The following is a 17,268-nucleotide window of genomic DNA, read 5'->3' on the forward strand; positions in this document are numbered from 1 at the left end:
ACAAATATTTTGTTTCCTTCTGCGGGGCCTCCGCAGCTAAGTAGTTAAGGTCGCTGACTTCAGATCACTTATATTGCCCCTAATCGATGTGGGTACGAGCCTCACTCGGGGCGTTGAATTCTTCTTGTGAGGAAGCCATCCAGCTGGTTTATGGAAAGTCATTGGTTCTACCCAGGTGCCCGCACGTGATGAAATGATGCACGAGGAGGCACCTAGGGTCTTCCTTCACCATCAAAGCTGCAAAGTCGCCATATGACCTATAATTGTGTCTATGCAACGTTCAACCCAACAAAATAAAAATTGTCTCCTTCTGTTCATATTGAGACTGCTTTGGGACAGACAAAAATTTAGTTACCTTTGATTTTACTCCTACGTCTTGTATGTTACATTGAAACGTTTATGTTTTGAAGTGATTGTTAAAAATAAAGCCATATTTGTACCTACTGATCAAATTTGTTCCTAATAGCTTTTCCATCAGATAAAGTAGATGTTTGTTTTCAAAAGGGACATTTCGCATAAATTAAGTAATTGTGCAATTAATGTTAAAAAAAAGTTTCAAACCTTGGTATGATCGAAATGATACTTGCAATAGATATATGATTATGGTGAGCTAATAAAAAAAAAGGTGCTGTTACTTCCATTTGTCAAGCAGTCAGGCATTTTGTCTGTTGTTTCATTAAGTGTTTGATTTTTGTTGATCCCTCTTGTGGTAAGCTAAACATAATTGTCAAAAGTTACTGCATAGTATGTCTATATGTTTGTCCATCTAGTTTTATCTGGACTTAAACAAATTGCATGTATTGAACAATTTTATTATCAATATGGCATAAATGGTTTGTGTTGCATGCAAAGCACAGATTGCTATCTCAAAGTCAAGGTCAAAATTGATGTGAAAATGTCATTCCTGATCTTTTCTAGGCCATGATTTTTGCATGCAATTCTTTTGTTTACATGTAATGTGGAAGATTTGTGCTACTATCTCAAAAGTCATGGTCCCACTTCAGAGTTAAGGGTGTCCCTTGCTTAATTGCCATGCATGGAGCAGACTTTTTTATCTAAGAGAAATAAGATGCCATTGGACTTTTGTTTGGTAACGCTGCAGGTATCTGTCTCAAAGGTCTAGGTCCAGCTTGATGGCAGTGTCTAGTCTGGCTACCGACTAGATAATCTTTTTTTTTTTTAAATAACTCTTTTACATATTCTGACTTCATCAGTCTTGGCTTTGATTATCTGTTTTGAGAAGAAAAGGGACATAATTATACAAAATTTGAATACCCTCAGGAGTTATCTCCTATGAACAAAACATACGGTTTGAACACAGACTAGGCAGTGTCTAAAAAGCTGTTGCTTGTTCTACACTTTAGATAGTAGTCAGCAGTATAAATCATTGCGATGTTTTACTTACAAGTACAAAACACCAATGTACCTGTACCAACTCTGGAAACAAAAACTTAGCAACCATCAGATTTCACATAAATTATATGAAGTTGTTGTTGTGTTTCTTCTACGGACACTTTTTTAGCTCACCTGTCACATAGTGACAAGGTGAGCTTTTGTGATCACCCTTCGTCCGTCGTCAGTCCTTCCGTCCATGCGTCTCGTGCGTCAACAATTTCTTGTCTGCACGATAGTGGTTTCATTATGATTTTATTTTAACTAAACTTGCACACAACTTGTATCACCATAAGACCTCGGTTCTTTCTTGAACTGCCAGATCCCATTACAGGTTCCAGAGTTATGGCCACTGAAAGGACCAAAATTAGCTATTTTAACCTTGTCTGCACAATAGCAGCTTTATTTATAATTTGATTTTTACCAAACTGACACACAACTTGTATCACCATAAGATCTTGGTTTCTTCCTTGAACTGGTTAGATTCCATTATGGGTTCCAGAGTTATGGCCCCTGAAAGGGCCAGAATTAGCTATTTTGACCTTGTCTGCACAATAGCAGCTTCATTTATGATTTTATTTTAACCAAACTTGCAACAACTTGTATCACCATATGATCTTGGTTCCTTCTTGAACTGGCCAGATTCCATTATGGATCCAGAGTGATGCCCCTGAAAGAGCAGAATTAGCTATTTGACTTGTCTGCACAATAGCAGCTTCATTATGATTTGATTTTAACCAAACTTGCACAAAACTTGTAGCACTACAAGATCTTGGTTCCTTTCTTGAACTGGCCAGATTCCTTCATGGGTTCCAGAGTTATGGCCCCTTAAAGGTCCAAAATTGGCTATTTTGGCTTTTGCAGCCATATAGAGACTTCATTTATGGTTTTATTTGATACAAACTTCCAAAATATCTTCAACAACAATAAATCTTGGATTAATGACAAATCAGATCCATTAGTAGGTTCCAGAGTTATTTTATATCTGATTACCTCCCCTGATTGTAATCAAAATGGATTTATATCAGTAAGTACTTATAGGACTTATTTGAAATTTCATTATTGTCATTAGTTGGACTGAGCCAATGAGGGTAGATAACTGTGGACTTATTTTATGTCAAATTACCTCCCTTTATTTCAAATTAAAATTGATATATCTCCGTAACTAATGAAGATACTGATCTGAAATTTCATTTATGTCAACAGATTTATTTGGCAGATCCTTCTTTTGTTAACCTACAATCATTTTTTTTTTTTTTTAATTAATTCCCTTTTACTTTACTATAAATAGCTTGTTTTTAGTAACTTTTTTATTATAAAAACCGAGACCACTTTTCTGTGATACAACATGGATGGTACCTCCAATTTTTAGGTGTATTTTGACATATCTGTACCTTGTAAGAATTTTTTTTTTCTTTTTGGTTTAATTTCTTCCCTTAGTTGTTCCTGTCCTTTGGACTTAGATATTTTTTCTGAGGACCTTCTTGTTCTCAAGTGCAATGATAACAGGTGAGCGATATAGGGCCATCATGGCCCTCTTGTTTTAAGTTCACAATAAATGTCAGCTGCTGTAATGGTCTGTATCATCAGGTATGGGTACAATATTGAATATTTTTAGATATTTTGCAAACGAATATGACCCACAGGTAAAAATGTAGCTGGCATTGTAGAAATGACATTACTTGCACACCAGACCAGGAAGTCCAGTGATTTTACCTTTGCTGAAAAAAAACCCCATCCGACACTGCTCATGCCTGATGACCCTGAAATTTGTGCTGTTAATGACAACTAACAATTGGTATGTTGATTATAGATCTTTTATGTAAAATTCAATAAAACTTTGCATAACTTGATGGCTGCTCATTAAAAATAAGTTATTTTACAGAAAAAAAAATTAACGCCACAAATGATAAAACTATTCCAGAACTTTGTTGTTCCATGTCTTTGAAACAATTCATGATGTCGTTTTTGTTTACACTGTTTTTTTTTGTGCATTGTCTAAATACGCTATTATATACTGTAAGAAAAAGTGCTACAAAGAAAGTATTTCTTTTATTAAAATATTTAAACAAAAATGTATAGAATATGGTATGTACCTCCAGTTTTAGGGTCAGTAGGGAATATCCGGCTCATAGGTAACTGTTTTAGTGGTTATATTTATCAGCATGGGTAACTGTTTTAGTGGTTATATATATCAGCATGGGTAACTGTTTTAGTGGTTCAATGTATATCAGCATGGGTAACTGTTTTAGTGGTTCATAATATCAGCATGGGTAACTGTTTAAGTGTTATATATATCAGCATGGGTAACTGTTTTAGTGGTTCAATATATATCAGCATGGGTAACTGTTTTAGTGGTTATATATATCAGCATGGGTAACTGTTTTAGTGGTTCAATATATATCAGCATGGGTAACTGTTTTAGTGGTTATATATATCAGCATGGGTAACTGTTTTAGTGGTTCAGTATATATCAGCATGGGTAACTGTTTAAGTGGTTCAATATATATCAGCATGGGTAATGTTTTAGTGGTTCAATATATATCAGCATGGGTAACTGTTTTAAGTGGTTAATATATATCAGCATGGGTAACTGTTTTAGTGGTTGTATATATCAGCATGGGTAACTGTTTTAGTGGTTATATATCAGCATGGGTAACTGTTTTAGTGGTTATATATATCAGCATGGGTAACTGTTTTAGTGGTTAAATATATATCAGCATGGGTAACTGTTTTAGTGGTTATATATATCAGCATGGGTAACTGTTTTAGTGGTTCAATATATATCAGCATGGGTAACTGTTTTAGTGGTGATATATATCAGCATGGGTAACTGTTTTAGTGGTTCAGTATATATCAGCATGGGTAACTGTTTAAGTGGTTCAATATATATCAGCATGGGTAATTGTTTTAGTGGTTCAATATATATCAGCATGGGTAACTGTTTTAGTGGTTATATATATCAGCATGGGTAACTGTTTTAGTGGTTGTATATATCAGCATGGGTAACTGTTTTAGTGGTTATATATATCAGCATGGGTAACTGTTTTAGTGGTTATATATATCAGCATGGGTAACTGTTTTAGTGGTTATATATATCAGCATGGGTAACTGTTTTAGTGGTTCAATATATATCAGCATGGGTAACTGTTTTAGTGGTTATATATATCAGCATGGGTAACTGTTTTAGTGGTTCAGTATATATCAGCATGGGTAACTGTTTTAGTGGTTCAATATATATCAGCATGTTAGTGGTTATATATATCAGCATGGGTAACTGTTTTAGTGGTTGTATATATCAGCATGGGTAACTGTTTTAGTGGTTATATATATCAGCATGGGTAACTGTTTTAGTGGTTATATATATCAGCACGAGTAATTGTTTAAGTGGTTCAGTATATATCAGCATGGGTATCTGTTTTAGTGGTTATATATATCAGCACGGGTAACTGTTTTAGTGGTTCAATATATATCAGCATGTTAGTGGTTATATATATCAGCATGGGTAACTGTTTTAGTGGTTATATATATCAGCATGGGTAACTGTTTTAGTGGTTATATATATCAGCATGGGTAACTAAGACTAAGCACCAACCTCAATTTGCAGATTATTATATTCTCACAAATTTACTGACATTCTTAATGATTACTTAGTTGTGTGATTTTGGTGCCTTTGCTTACCTAACCCAGGTTAAGCTTAACATCCTTGTGACTTGCTATAAAATATCACATTCCACATTCTTTCTTCTTAGTTTAGTCATTTTTACAATGGACAAGGTTTCTTGACTGAACCATGTCATACTTCCTGCAACTTCAGATGTAGTCATATAGCATCTACAACAGAAAGACTTCTTATCAAGAAAACCTCTTGCCCTTCACTTTTATTAACTGATTAAACTAGAATTAATTAATCATAGATCTTTTCTTGAAAAAATACCCAAGTGTCATTTTAATCAACCTGGTACCAGAATTATTAATTATGCAAACAAGAAACTTAAAATTGCCCTTCAAAGATTTTATTTTGTGGTAAACATTCTCATTGTAAGATTGTGACTTTAGATAAGGGTTATTTTAAACATTGAAAAGAAAGTATGTTTGAACTTCAACCACAAAATTGGTATAAAAGTTACCTAAGTGATGACTTCAAATAATCTGTCATCTTGCAAATACCAGTCAGAGATTTATGTGTATTTTATAGGGTATGTAGTCAAGGACATTAAATATATTCTTTAACATCGGGTCTTATGTGGATTTTGCAGGCTTTTGTGTTACAAAAGGAATTCCATCACTAGGATTTCACCCAGTACTACAGCAGTGGTTAAAAATGGGCAAAAGACTCATTTGATCCTTTTATAAATTTTATTGCCCATTCTGCAAGTAAAAGAAATTTTCAGGTTTCGTTTTCTTTGATTTTACACCCTTCATTTATACTGCTATTTATGAATATAGTTTACTAAATTAAATGTTCCTGTAAAAATGTTTTCAGGTTTTTGTAAAAATTATGGTAGTTTCCTCCCTTTATATTTGAAATATTCAAAGGAGTTTTATATTTGTGAAGTAGTTACCCTAATTCAATGTACAGTTCGATAACCAGTTTAAGCCATTTTATCTTAGAACTAAAGGACATTTTTTTAATATTTTCATCAAACAATGTACAAAGTAACAACAGCGCCACTTACATTCTGTTATATGGCACCCATTTCACTATATTCTATTGCAGACTGCACCAATTTCCTGTGATATTACCCTTTAATTAATATGCCTTTAGCCTATATCAGTAAGGTCACTATAAATCCTTAAAATTAATTTTTAACCCTTAGCCTGCTGCAGGCGAATTTAACAGCCTTTGCAAACAGCTTGGAACCAGATCAGACGCCGATTAAATCGGCGTCTGATCAGGTTCCAAGCTGTTTGCTACTCTGACAATATTTCTTCCAATTTTGGAGCAAATTGAACGAACTTTACAATTTTAGCAGACGACATTTCCAGCAGACGACAATTTATCTAGCATGCTAAAGGTTAAATGTGAATCTTTAGTAAATGTAATACAATTTCTCACATGATTAATTATCACTATTTAGGTAACATTACAAAATTGATGCTACTATCCGACCAGGGATACCTGACAGTGACATCATATTGTGTTTACTTTCCAATGTTTACCTTATATTGAACTGGATTATCATTATGTTTCTTTACCTGTAGCCTGCATGGATACGTAGTCCAGAGGATAACGGCGCTGTTGTAGTAACCAAAAGTTACTGAGTTCGAAACCGGTCGGCGGAACTTTTTTCCCGCACGGTATTTTCTTATACAACTATAAAGTTATCTTGATTTTTTAGTGCTTCACGAATTATGCATACAGAGTAAATTGTGTAGAAGACATTTGCAATTTCACACCACATAAAATAGGTAAAATGGCCATTTTTTTTTAACTGTAACCAGCCTTTGGAGAATAACGAGACAGCAATATCTATTCTAAAACACAATGGACTGACAGTGAGATAGGCATATGTTGCATTAACATTTGGTATACTTCATAATAAAAAAAAATATTGATAATTTAAAAAAAAATAACAGAAAAACATATAAAAACAACATTTTTCCAAATCAAAGAAAACAAATGTAACTGATCTTTCAAACAATATATGTTTTTGCTACAAAAAATATATAAAATATACATCGCCTACCACTGGTTTCGAACTTACATCGCCTGCGTGACAAGTAGCCAACACATCCCCTGGGCCAGACATTACTTAGAGTTTCTCTTATGAAAAGGACCTATTTCAATCTATTATAAGTTACACATCCGTTTGGGGATATACCGTGATTATTTATAGTTTGTTGACAAAATGACGTCGCTGTCAAAAATTGTCGGTGGATTGGATTAGTACTTTAATTTATCCTAGTTAAAATTAATGTGGCGGAAAATTAAAATTTATAAATACTTGAGACTTAATGTAAACAAGAATGTTTTCAAACAAATCAGAGACTCTTTTTTTTCCACCTATAAGTATTGCAAGTAATTTTAAATAAAATATAAGTTGCAGTTGTTCAAAAAGCACTACTTTTAAAGTCATACAATGAACTAACTCAGGCAGGTCTATTAATAGGGATAATTGCAAACAATACTTACCAGATATCTTTTTATTGGTTTTAGAGTCACATTGACACATTTTGCATCATATATTGCAACTTTTCCAGTTTTTGTTGGTGGAGGAAGACACAAGGAAACCCCTCCAGAAATGGTTGCAGTCATGGAAGGCACCTGGGTAGAATCACCAATGTTCCGTAAGCCAGCTGGATCGATTTCTTACATAAAGGATTCAAGGTCGCAAGTGAGGTTTCAAACCTGATATCAGTGATATGAAGTCAGTGACCTTAACAACTTGGCCAAAGGTCCCTTAAAATATTTATTTAGTATTGCCAAAAACAGGAAATAAAAAGATATAAAATCATTTTATCTTCATACCCCAAAACAAATTATGAGCCTTTAATGCAGAAATAGACTGTTGACTTTAGCAGGGCAAAGTGGCTCTATTTACTTATTTTTTGTCTATTAAAATTTAGTTTTAGATGACTGATAACCAATGTGTATTTGTGGGTCTTTACGAAAATTTTCTTAAATTTGCAAAAACTCTATAAAGATCATTAATTTTCATGCAAAAAGCACATCACAGGGTTTATATAACTCATGCACTGCTGCATCTCTTTACATAATCCATTTAATATATACTTATAAGAAGTTGTGATATCATTTACATCTTCACTTTTAAAGGATTTCATTGCAGTTTAATCCCTTTACATCTGTATCGATTAACATTGATAACAAGGGGATTTCAAAATGTCATGTTTGAGTGTATAAGTTTGGTTTTGCTGTCCACTTGTACAAGCATTCCATGATTCTTTAACATTTGTCTCGTGATAATATCTTTTTGGGGTTGCACCGACCCGGTATACCGACACAATAATAGGTCATATGGCAACTTTCCAGCTTTGATGATGGAAGAAGACCCCAGGTGCCCCTCCATGCATTATTTCATCACGGGCGGGCACCTGGGTAGAACCACCGACCTTCTGTAAGACAGCTGGATGGCTTCCTCACATGAAGAATTCAACGCCCCGAGTGTCAGGCTCGAACCCACATCGGTGAGGGGCAAGTGATTTCAAGTCAGCGATCTTAACCACTCGGCCACAGAGGCCTCTCATAATAATCTCTGTCAGTTCCTATAGCTAGAAATATACCCAGGAGGAAATAGTTCACCCATGTTCATGTTCCTATGCTTTCTGTTTTTATGACATGAAATTGTGACAGCAGTTACACATTTAAAGCTCCATAATGTCTGTCTGTCCAGAAGTCTTTCTCCAGATAACTCCTAACAGTTGACCAAATTTACAGAAATATATCACTGTAGTGTTAACTTGCTGATATTGTCAGGACATGAATAAACTTTGTCTGGTTTAGGAGTTATGACCCTTTGAAATTTTACAGAATACTGTATATTGTGCAATGCTATAATTAAATAGGAAGCTTTGTTAACTGCTACAGTTTTTAAGAGGAGCAAACATCGGTTTACTAACTTTTTTTGTTTTAAAGGGTTGAAAAAGCAATACTTTTTGATGTTTAGCATAAAGATCCAAGCCAAAAAGGGAGATAACCAAAACCAGTGACACTTTCTGCTCTGTGTTCATGATACAGTTAACGAAAATAGGATAGATCTATAACAATAAATCTTCATGTTCATAGAAGATATGGCAGCCATATTATAAACAAAGTCACAATGGCACCTTAAGATGATATTATAGCAATTCATTTTGTATTCCGTTACCTTGTCTCCCAGTTAGGAGAACACCTAAAATTGTTAAGTGCGGTATTCCAATTTTTTTCTTATCTTTCCTTTCTTTAAGACAAAACAAAATAATTTCAGTTTAATGGTCAGATTCCTGAATAGACCACGCTACTTCATATACTGTGAAATCATTTAACTTCGTGATTTGGGAAAAGACAGCTAATCTGTGGGCATATTCTTAGGACGGCCAGCACATATTTATGCAATCTTGCCAGGCATATGTATGTTTTTGACAACACAGAAAATGACGTCACTCAACCTTCAGCTATTTCCGGAAGTAAATAAAATGAAAGTAGAAATGCTAAACTTGAAAATGAAAGCCGCATTTTGATTTGTAGATAGACGGGGTGATCCCTGCGCGTGGACTCCTTTTTTTTTTTTTTTTTTTTTTTTTTTTTTTTTTTTGCTATTTGGGAGCCAATTTTCAGCACTTTATTACGAATTGAAATTACCTGGGCTTTAGTACAGCATGTCAGCTTTTAATCTATGAAAAAATATTTGAGCTCTGGATAAACACAAATCCCACAGGGGTCCGTAATGGACCAAGGGTACAATGATAATTTTGGAACTTCATCAAATCGCTCAAAATGTCATTTTTGATGTTTGTCTGAGAGTGTCAGTATTTGCCTCAGATGTAAGATATAACCGTATTTGAGAGCTGCAGACCTAGACCTCTCAGAAATATTTTCAAAATAAGTTTCGTGTAATAAATGTTGTTTCTACGGAAGCGTGAAAAAGCCATCAGATGCTAATACGTTTTAGTACGTTAAGGCTGCAGAAAGGATAATTATGAATTTGTGGATTTTCAATTTGATTGACTCTACCATTCAATCCATGTTAATTAGTCCCCCACCAGTATTAGTGATTACACAGCATAGTCATATAGCACTTGTTGACTAAGCTGAAACAACCTCTTTCTGTTTCCATTAACTTATCTCTTTTGCGACCCTTTTAATGTAGCAGTGATATGCTGATTCTTTGTGTTACACATTTTTGCTACACCCCATACATTAAGTAATTGCAACTATTTTGTGAATAATTACTGATATCTTATTTTGCAATCAGCAGCACTAATGTAGTTTCCACATAAATACAAGGTGACTTAAGGGAAATAGTCTTATTACTCCTGTTTCATGAGATGGGTAGAAAATATACCTAGATGACATCAAGATTTAAAGGTAGTTAGTCTGATTTTGGCTAAGTAATACAGATTTGTTACAATTAAGAAATGTAAGTTTGTAAAACTATTATAACCTCCCTTGAAAATGAATGTATTTTGAAGATACAGGCTTTTTCAAACTTGCCTTTATATTCAGATTTTTTAAATGCCCCAATGTATACCATAATGAGATGAAGTGTCATGCGCAAGACCCAGACCCCTAGCTCCAAGGTCAAGGTCACACTTAGAGGTCAAAGGTTAACATAGTCTGTTTCGTGTCTGGTCCATAACTCTGCCATCCATGAAGGGATTTTGAAAGAACTTGGCATAAATGTTTACCATAATGAGACGACCTGTCATGCTTAAGACCCAGACCCCTAGCTCCAAGGTCAAGGTCACACTTACAAGTCAAAGGTTAACAGGGTATGTTTCGTGTCTGGTCCATAACTCTGCCATTCATTAAGGGATTTTGAAATTACTTGGCATAAATGTTCACCATAATGAGACGACGTGTCATGAGCAAGACCCAGACCCCTATCTCCAAGGTCAAGGTCACACTTAGAGGTCAAAGGTTAACATGGTCTGTTTCTTGTCCTGTCCATAACTGCCATTGATGAGGGGATTTTGAAATTACTTGGCATAAATGTTCCCTATAATGAGATGAGGTGTCATGTGCAAGACCCAGACCCCTAGCTCGAAGGTCAAGGTCACACTTAGAAGTCAAAGGTGTTTCTTGTCTGGTTCATAACTCTGCCATTTATCAAGGGATTTGAAAATAGTTTGACACAAATGTTAACCATATTGAGAAGATGTGTCACACTTATGACTGGGGCCTCTTAGGTCAAGGTCACAAAATGATAGGTGATTTTTTGCAAATACAATCAGTTGGGGAACATTTCAAATAGAATTAAAATAAACATTTAGCCTGCTGGCTGCAAGTGATTCTGCCTTTGCAATCAGTGCAGACCAAGATCATGCAGCCTGCACATCTGTGCAAGCTGATCTGTGCAGGCTGATCATGGTCTGCACTGTTCGCTGTTCAATCAAAAAATTTTCAGTGAACAACCCCTTGAATAGTAAATGGTACTGCCGAAATTGAATGATGGACCAGTCCATTTTAGAAATTTAGCAGGTTAAGGGTTATAAATAATCTGTCGTGTGTTAGGTTGTGTTTACTGTAAAGGAAAGTAGAAATAACAAAATGATAAAGAGATATACATTGCTGATATAGCAATAAAACTTAATGATGCAGATAATGATGTATTTTTATGTTTTTCCCCCAAAATAAAGAAAATCTAATCAATCTTTAACTTTGTAAATTCAAGGGGAAATCAACAGTTTTTGAGTGACTAAAATTATTTATTTATATGATACAAATAATTATGTATTCACTTGTCCTCTTTCTATACTTATACTGTTTTTAGCTCACCTGTCACATAGTGACAAGGTGAGCTTTTGTGATCACCCTTCGTCTGTCGTCAGTTCGTCCATCTCGTGCGTCAACAATTTCTTGTCTGCATGATAGTGGTTTCATTTATGATTTTATTTTAACCGAACTTGCACACAACTTGTATCACCATAAGATCTCGGTTCCTTTCTTGAACTGGCCAGATCCCTTTACAGGTTCCAGAGTTATGGCCCCAGAAAGGGCCAAAATTAGCTATTTTGACCTTGTCTGCACAATAGCAGCTTTATTTATAATTTGATTTTTACCAAACTGGCACACAACTTGTATCACCATAAGATCTCGGTTCCTTTCTTGAACTGGTCAGATTCCATTATGGGTTCCAGAGTTATGGCCCCTGAAAGGGCCAGAATTAGCTATTTTGACCTTGTCTGCACAATAGCAGCTTCATTTATGATTTTATTTTAACCAAACTTGCACACAACTTGTATCACCATATGATCTTGGTTCCTTTCTTGAACTGGCCAGATTCCGTTATGGGTTCCAGAGTGATGGCCCCTGTAAGGGCCAGAATTAGCTATTTTGACCTTGTCTGCACAATAGCAGCTTCATTTATGATTTGAATTTAATCAAACTTGCACCAAACTTGTGTCACCATAAGATCTCGGTTCCTTTCTTGAACCGGCCAGATCCCATAATGGATTCCAGAGTTATGGCCCCTGAAAGGGCCAAAATTAGCTATTTTGACCTTGTCTGCACAATAGCAGCTTCATTTATTTGATTTTAACCAAACTTGCACAAAACTTGTATCACCACAAGATCTTGGTTCCTTTCTTGAACTGGCCAGATTCCTTCATGGGTTCCAGAGTTATGGCTCATTAAAGGTCCAAAATTGGCTATTTTGGCTTTTGCAGCCATACAGAGACTTCATTTATGGTTTTATTTGATACAAACTTCCAAAATATCTTCAACAACAATAAATCTTGGATTCTATGACAAATCAGATCCATTCGTAGGTTCCAGAGTTATTTTATATCTGATTAACTCCCCTGATTGTAATCAAAATGGATTTATATCAGCTGATTGTAATCAAAATGGATTTATATCAGTAAGTACTTACAGGACTTATTTGAAATTTCATTATTGTCATTAGTTGGACTGAGCCAATGAGGGTAGATAACTATGGACTTATTTTATGTCAAATTACCTCCCTTTATTTCAAATTAAAATTGGTATATCTCCGTAACTAATGAAGATACTGATCAGAAATTTCATTTATGTCAACAGATTTATTTGGCAGATCCTTCTTTTGTTAACTTACAATCATTTTTTTTTAATTACTTCCATTTTATGTTACTATGAATAGCTTGTTTTTAGTAACTTTTTTATTATTGGCCGTAGGGAAAAACCGAGACCACTTTTCTGTGGTACAACATGGATGGTACCTCCAATTTTTAGGTGTATTTTGACATATCTGTACCTTGTAAGAATTTTTTTTCCTTTTTGGTTTAATTTCTTTCCTTTGTTGTTCCTGTCCTTTGGACTTAGATATTTTTTCTGAGGACCTTCTTCGTGGTTCGCACAGGTCTTGAAAAGTACTTGAATTTGATGCCTAGTACTTGAAAAGTACTTGAATTTGAAACTGCCAAAAACTCCTTGAAAAGTACTTGAATTTTGAAAAAAAAACGAGTAAATTTTGATAAATTGTCCTTGAATTGATGTTCTGCGAATAGAAGATCAGAAAAAATAACAGATCACACCAAAATATCGAAAAAAAAGATGAACAAATGACAGACCTATCTTCGACAGGGCTTACCGACGAGTAAATAATAGTACGGTACGGTATCGGGACGGGTTTTAGTACTCTAAACGCAATTATCACAACGTGAAATTTTATCGGTGCTAAATAGAAGGTTTTCCAAGTAATTGTCGCAGTGTTTATTTTGTAGAAAATCGACAGAATTCGTCATGAGTAAAAGAAATAAATCTGACAGATGCGATTTTTTAGTCCTTGAAAATGGGGAAAACATCCTTGAAAAGTACTTGAATTTTGTTTTGAAAGTTCTGTATGAACCATGTTCTTGTCCTCAAGTGCAATGATAACAGGTGAGCGATATAGGGCCATCATGGCCCTCTTGTTATATGTATTTTCCGGAGACATGTGGGACCCTTCTTTTTTTTTTAGCTTGATTCTTATGTTTATTTCAATGATGTGGTCTTCATCAACACATTGAATTCATTTAAATACCTGTTATTATGCTGACCTTTGAGGCAGAGGGGGTATATCATTTTGCGCATTGACTGTTGGTCTGTCTTTCTGTCTGTCCTTCCATTGTCTGTCTTTCTGTCTGTCCTACAATCGGTAGACTACATGGTTTTTTATCAATAACTGTAGAATGCTTGGTCTTACTGTGGTCAAATTTCAAAGGAAGATTGCCTGTGGTCTGTAGATGACACTGTTGTCTTGTGGCTTAGTATGTCAAAGGTGAAGGTCACAGTGACCTTGAGACTGAAAATGGTTTCTTCTCAATATCTTAAAAAAGATTTGGCCTACCATAATCAAATTTGGTAGGATAATTGTCTATGGTCAGTAGATGACCACTATTATTTTTGGGGATCATTAACTCTAAGGTCAAGGTCTCAGTGTCTGTGAGACTAAAGCTTTAGCTTGCAGTCATCAACCTTCATGGGACAATTGAACATGGTCAGTAGACAACCCCTTTTCTGTAAGAGGTCAGTAGATCAAAGATTGTGGTCACAATGACCTTGGAAATAAAAACGCTTCTAAGACACAGTTTTTGGATTAGGAGGCCGAATGTCAAGGTCACAGTGACAGTCAAACTGGATATTGGCTATGTGAAATAACTTGATAATTTCTTTGCCTACTTCCTTCATTCTTCATAGGATTATTACTTGTGTTCAGTATTATTATTTATTGCCTGTGGTCAGTACTCTGGTCAAAGGGCAAGGTCATAGTGATCTCAGGACGGAAATGGGAAGGGCCATCATGGGGGCGCGTATGTTTACAAATAGCTCTGATGTGTTTGTCTTTCTAGTCGAGCAGTTGAAGTGGCTAATTTTGAATAAATGTTTGCCTCTCACCACCCTTCTTGAAAACTATGCAGCTAGCTTTCAGAAGGTCCTTTGTTTTACCCAGGTATCTGTCTTGTGCCAGAAATAATGTCTAGAGTGGAGTCTTGGAATATTGAAAGTTAAGTTGCCATGTCACCTAGATTGTGCTATTTTTGAATAGATTTAGTGTAGTGTGTATCAGTTAGTTTATATACTAGATAATGGATTTAGTTATATGATATCCCTATACAAGAAAAAATATTTCAAATTAACTTGCAAATAAGGTATCTCATTACTTCATAGATATAATTTATGCATAATCAGATACATGTAGCAGGTGAAGTGACTCATGCTGACATACTTTCTTTAGGGGAAAATAATTTTTTTTTAATTGTGTAAATTCACTATTAATTTGCTTGTACTTGGGATTGAATGTTGATAGTATCATGAAAAAAAATCTTAGAAATGCACCAGAAAGATAAGATTAATTGTATGCATCAGAAAAAAAGATTAAAGTTTCAATTCATAGACAAAATATTTAATAAAAAGTTAATCATATGGAACTTGTTTTGAGAAAATAAAACAGTTTCTTTTTTTAATGATAAATAATGGGACATAACTTCAATATCAGTTGTGAAACTTATGGTAGAAGTTGTTCCCCTTGGAAATAAATTTATTCTTACCTTGAAATTGTGTCCTCTTCATCAGGCAAAAAATAACCGAGGTGAAAAAAGCTTTAAACTTATCTTTAGCTTGAGTGCTCTATAAGTTTGAAAGCTTTCACTTTGTTCATTAAGTTTTCTTACTCAAAATAAGCCGCCTCGGTAGCCTAGTGGTTGAGCGTCCGCTTCGAGTGCGGGAGGTTGTGGGTTCGATCCCCGGCCGCGTCATACCAAAGATGTAAAAAATGGTACTAGCAGCTTCCTGGCTTGGCGCTCAACATTAAGGGGATAGTGCTAGGACTGGTCAGCCCGGTGTCAGTATAATGTGACTGGGTGGGGTATCATGCCACGTGTCTACGGCGTGATATTCAAGTGAGGCAGCTCTATAAAGTTGGGCATTGTGCTCACTGCTACAAGTAGACACCGTCGTTTATGTGACTGAAAAAGACGTTAAACCCGAACGCACACACACACACTTACTCAAAATAAGAGAAAAAAAACATTAATTTTAAGAGAATTTTTCAATTTTTATTGCAACAATAACAGTTTTATGAAAACATGTATTAGGAATATAATCCTGATAACACTGTGACAACTGCATAAAGTATGTGACTTATAATTAGATTTGTCTGTAACAGAGAAACTGGACCATGGACAGCTTGAACACCAGGGCAGACTTAAGCAAATCGAGTGGTCTGTCGTTGTTTTCCTAACATGTTCTATCATTGGATTGCTCAGTAACCATGATAACATTTTGCTCATTCCCTTATGACTTCGAGGGATCAGTGTTTTAGTGTATTTGAAATTAAGAATTATTGTCAAAGTTGACTACAGAGCAACAAATAAACTAAACAGAACTTACATGTTCATTTCTCCAAACTTTGGAACATTCTGACACATATGACATCTTTTAGACACCCTTTGTGAAAAATCACTTGTCTGAAAAATATTAGTTTTGGAGAGTAACATGAAGGGTATCTATATATACATATCTTCAATATTGTAACTGGCACTTATGTTCTTTATGAGGTATAAACATATCTATTTAGCACTTGTGTTTTATCAGTAAATCTAAAGATAATTTCAACCATTTAATAAAAATACTTTAGGTTGCATATATCTTCAATTTTTCTTATACAAGATACTTCAGATATATGTTCTACTGATAAGAATAATATTTTTTTCCAAATTTGAGAAACACTTCTTTTTACTGAAGCACTTCAGGGCAGCATTTTAGATTGCTACCATAAGACTGTCTCAGTTTACTGTAAATGGCAATAATACATGATCAAACTTTTACATAAATACATGTATAAAAAGATGTTGCTCATCTCAAATATAATTATCAAAAGTTACTAAATACATAAACTAAATGTATTAGCCTATAGATAGTACTTTAAACTTGTTACAAAGTGTAGAGACAGTACCTAAGTTTTTCAAATCATAGGTATGAAGTTAAATAGCTTTGAAATGAAGACAAATGTCAATATATTTCTCAAAAATAGATATATTGACAATATTTTCACCAGAAGTGTAGAGTTATGAGCCTGTAATATTTTCATGTAAAAGAAAATTTTGTGATCAAGGAAATGTTACTCTTCTTATAAATGGAGAGCAGAAACATCAAAGGGAAATAATATAGCAAATACTTTCTAATTGGGTGCATTTGATTTAACACTCAGCTGTGATCTGGATTTCTAAATAATGATCCATGATACTGTTTGCTAA

General features: G+C 34.7%; 2 protein-coding genes across 4 annotated transcripts in view; one reads left to right on the plus strand and one right to left on the minus strand.

Moving 5' to 3' along the window:
• Positions 1 to 17,268, plus strand: part of LOC123540543 (repetitive organellar protein-like) — a 326,476-nt gene that overhangs the window by 250,664 nt on the left and 58,544 nt on the right. The gene's annotated exons all lie outside the window — the stretch shown is intronic.
• The window catches only part of LOC123540553 (uncharacterized), a 57,278-nt gene that overhangs the window by 32,202 nt on the left and 7,808 nt on the right, over positions 1 to 17,268 (minus strand). Inside the window, exon 2 of the mRNA XM_045325654.2 lies at positions 16,403 to 16,479. The gene's annotated coding sequence lies outside the window, so the exon portion shown is untranslated. The remainder of the gene's footprint in view (positions 1 to 16,402; positions 16,480 to 17,268) is intronic.

This window comes from Mercenaria mercenaria, chromosome 16, assembly GCF_021730395.1.
Source record: "Mercenaria mercenaria strain notata chromosome 16, MADL_Memer_1, whole genome shotgun sequence".
NCBI lineage: Eukaryota > Metazoa > Mollusca > Bivalvia > Venerida > Veneridae > Mercenaria > Mercenaria mercenaria.